Below are 4,844 nucleotides of genomic sequence, written 5' to 3'. Positions count from 1 at the left end.
CGTTTTGTTGACGAGTACGTGAAGTGATATTTCCTGTCCAATAAATAACACCGAATCCGAACAGAAGAAGATAACAGAGTCGAACGACGAGATGCTCCGGAGCGTGACGTCACGAAGGCGGCGCGATGCCTCAGGGCGAGTTTGACTTAAAAATGATTGACAGGAAGGAGGAAAACAAGCTGGCGGGACCAAGAAAAATTATAATGTCGGACCAGGTGTTTGCGGAGAAGAGCTATGATTCTCGTGTCAGGAGAAGTATATTATTATCATGTAAATCATAGTTAATAGTTATTTCCTAATATGAAATAACTACAACGAATAATAACTTCGGGATAATGATAATGAAGATAACACTAGTAATAACAACAACAATGACGATAGTGAGATTAATAATCATTAGAATAGTGATATTGGTAAAAATATTAATATTGATCATAATGAACAATACCGCAATAACCATAATAACGATAACAATAAAAAGGACACTACTGTTATTGTCATTATCATCATCATTATTGCTATTCTTCTTTTTATTATCATTGTAATCATTATCATTATCATTTTTATTATTATCAATACTGTTATTATAATTATTATTATTATCAATACTGTTATTATCATTATCAGTATCATCATCATTAATACTATCATCATTATCATCTTTAATATCCTTATTGTTATCATTGTTGTCATGAACATTACTATAATAGTAATGATAATAATACTAATGATAATATTTATCTAATTATCATAACAAAAATGATATTAACAATAATAATAATAATAGTAATAATAATGGTAGCACTACTATTACTAATAATAATGATAAAGATTAAAATCACAACACCAGTGATAATAAAAATGACAATAACAATAATGATAATGATAAAAGTAATGATGATTACAATAATAATGATAAAAATATTTTTTATTATAATAATGATGGCAATGATAATGATGATGATAAAAATAATGATAATAATAGTAATAATAATAATAGTAACAGTAATAATAATGATGATAATAATAATTATCATTATCATCATTGCGATTATCATTATTATCATCATTACTATTATAATTATCATTATTATTATTGTTATCATAATTAGCATTATTATCAGTGTTCTTTTTCTTCTTATTATTATTATCATTAGCATTATCATTGTTGTTGCTATTATGATTATTATTGTTATCATTGTTTTCATTATTATTACTGGTATTATTATTATCATTATTATTATCATTATTATTACTGTTATTGTTATTACTATTGTGTCTATTATTACTATTATCAGTATCATCATTGTTATCATAATCATTACCATCATTATCATCATCATCACTGACATTGTTATTACTGTTATCATCATAATTATAATGATGATGGCAATGATGATGAAAATAATGGAATGATAGTAATAAAACAATAATGGTAATAGGAGTTATGACAATAGTATAAGCACTAATAACACAGTAATAGCAGTAATGATAATGATAATCTTCATAATACTGAAAGGAATAAACGCACTGGAATTTGCCCTTTATTTGTAGTAATCCAAATTTATTACTTCTTAACTATGTTCAAAATTTGTCTGGCTAAAAGTGGTTCAAGACGAAATTCGAATTATAAGCAACAGCGAGAAGGAAAACAGACGGAATAAGAAATGAAAATATACGCGGCTATTTTCCTTTTCGTTTTTTGTATACACGTGACTCTTTTTGTGTTCATGAGAAAAAATCATTCTTCTAAGATCACCAAGGAGTGGAAATCGGAATATAACAATTTCGAAACTTTCGTCGCATCATTATGTCAGTGTGATTAATAGCAGGAAGAAGTTACTCAGAAGCTGCTACATATTCCCAACCTAGCCCAGAGATACACTTCCATTAACAGCCTCATTAGCCCTTGCGCAAAGTGAGGTTCATCTCACGACTTTCTGCTTCCGAAACTCTCTAACGAAGCAGAAGTGATTTGCTCAAGCGTCGCCGGCAGGGAGTGTGAGTATAAAGGCGGGAAACAGTAGGGATCATTAACATTACAGGGAGAGAGCGTGTCTGCGCGAGCTCGGTGACAAATCTTTCCCTCACATTCATAAATTATGGTCCTACGGGTGGAGGTGATGGGAGAGCATTTGTCATGGGCCTTTTGTCTCTGCGGCCGCTGGGGGTCGGTCTCCAAGGCGCGGGAAGGAGGGTTGTCGTTCGTAAGAAAGGGATGCTATTTTCCACTCGGTAGCAGCGTTATGCATTGTAGTTATTAGTTTAGTAAAGAGAGAGAAAAAAACGACTGTTTAAAATTAGTATATTGGATTATAGTGGGTTTCCTTGACACTTATCTACACATGTAGAGTCACGGTCAAAACTCCTGTGTTGAACATATATGGAATTCCGCTTCGAACAACCCATCAATACCACACTTTTTGTATGAGCTCAGGCAGATTCGAAGCTTCAGTTCATGAAAAGACTCCCCCGCCCCTGTACGTCTTACCTACGTGCATCCTGTATAAAAATGACGCGAGTACAATTGGGACAGACAAGCAGTTCAGGAACATAAAGGAAAGAGAGGGAATCCGTGGCGACGAATCGAAAACCAATTTCCTTTCGGACCCGAGGGATGCACTTTCGGTTCTCAGGGGAAGGGCGGAATAAATGGCGGGGACAATAATTTCTGCTTTCATTTCTTCGGTTGCGGTTTCGAGTTTTCCGGCTCCATTTCAGGCGACTTGTGACCGTTGTCTCGTGTGTAATTATCCGACGGGTTATCACCACGTACGACGGGAGGGAGGGGGGGGGGAGGGGGAAGGGGCTGAGCTTCATCCGTTTCGGGTCTGAGGAACTGACCTGGTAAACGCCTTGGACCAGTTTTATTCCAGTGATTCTTTGGAACAAAATGTAATAAACAACGATTTAGAACGCACTATGAAACAAAAGGCAGATCAAACTAAGCTCTGGCACAGTCTTTGCTAATAAAAAAGGAAAATAAGACGGACGGGCGAGACGCAGTGGTTATGCACAAGACTAGTTCCGTCAGGTTTATGATGCTATGTGTTTCTTTGTTAATATTAACAAATCGGAAAATATCAAACCATATATCAGTAGTTAGAGTTATATCAACTATTATACTTCCGGGATGCCCTTCAGCGCTCCTCGATGGCGCCGCGGCAGCCCCCAGGAGAATCTTGACACAGTAGTCCCTCATTCCTCGCCGGATTCTCCCGGGGCTTTTGCCACTCCCCCCCCCCCATACCCTCACGGCCGGCGTATTCCCTACAGCGAGGTCATAATTTGGGCTGGCGGACATTGCAGCCTTGACTCTGCCTTTGACAAATTTCGTGTCAAAGGAATTTATCACCAGCGTTCTTCCTATCCACTTCCCCCCGGGCGATATTTATGCAAAGTACCCCATGGCTCTCGTCACCTGGATAGCTTTGTCGTCTGCTGTCCCTTGCGACAGCCAAGGTCCTCCACAACTCCGACAGGACTTTCTACAGGAGGCTTTCCATGTCTTACTTCCTTCTTAGTGGCTCCTTTTTCGTTGTAACTGCAGGAGACGTTTTTTTCTTCCGCTACTGTCAGTCGGGCTTGTCAAGTCCTTTCTCTTTGCACAAATAACACTCAGTGTGCTTTTCGTTCCCTGGCAGCGTCATCATTTCACTTTCCGACTTTCCTTTAGCACTTCCCTAGAACTTTTTTCTTGCCCTTCCTGGATCTCTTAAGTGGGCGCCCGTGGCCACCCACCCACTTCTCCGCCCTCTTCGCCGTCAGTGGTCAATGGACTCAACATTTCCCTCTTTCAGGAGAGGTTTCAGGGCCGTCGACATGGCCTCGCTGAACCTCATAAAAAAGTCATAGCATTATTTATCCATCTTCCTCGCGCCTATATCGTGTGCTTATGTACAGCTTCTCGATTTATTTATTTATTTGTTTATTTATTTAGATTCTCGATTTCTTCTGGATTTAATGCACATTATGAAAATCTCGTATAATGCTCTAACAACATCCTTGAAAACAGCCAAACGCGCACCCTGTGTTCCACTTAAAACACACTTTGACCACGCATTAGACCATGGCCTAAATTATAGCTGATTTTTGTGATAGGACACAAAGCCAATTGGCGGCCAAATCCTAATTATGACTGTAGTCCATGCTATTAAAGATAAGGGAGAAATCGTATTTTCTACATTCAGAGGTGTAATATCGTGACGTAATGGTAGAAAAAGAAAGATGGAAGTATATACAAATAAAAAAGTTAGAAGAAGAATCATGAAATTAATCTCAAAAATGAAATTGATATTTGCAACTCTGCCTATTAAAGATAACAGATCAAAATGATGAATGATTATGTATATGATAATCCATTTCTCATCAATAAAGTCATCTTTATCGCAGATATTAAGATCATAAAAATATCTTTGCCATAATCATCATTCATATGTTTATAATGATAACGATAATTATAAGAATGATGAACATGATAAAAAATGATTATGGTGGTCACCACAAAAAGAATTCTAATGATAATGATAAAGGAAAAGATAATGATAATGATAGAGGTAATGGTAACAGTAATAATGATAACAAAGGGAATTATGATAACAATAATGATGATCATGGTAATAATGATGATGATAAAGATAATGATAATAATGATACAAATAATAATAATAATAATGATAATAATATACACAACAACAACAATAATAATAATGATAATAATGATAGTAACAATAATATTAATAATGATAATAATAATAATGATAGAATAGTAATGATAACAATAACGATAATGATGATAATGATAAGAATAATAATATCAATGATACTAATTGAATAAGTAAAGA

This window comes from Penaeus vannamei, chromosome 4 (assembly GCF_042767895.1).
Source record: "Penaeus vannamei isolate JL-2024 chromosome 4, ASM4276789v1, whole genome shotgun sequence".
NCBI classification, from domain to species: domain Eukaryota; kingdom Metazoa; phylum Arthropoda; class Malacostraca; order Decapoda; family Penaeidae; genus Penaeus; species Penaeus vannamei.
Note: the sequence above shows the minus strand (reverse complement) of the source record.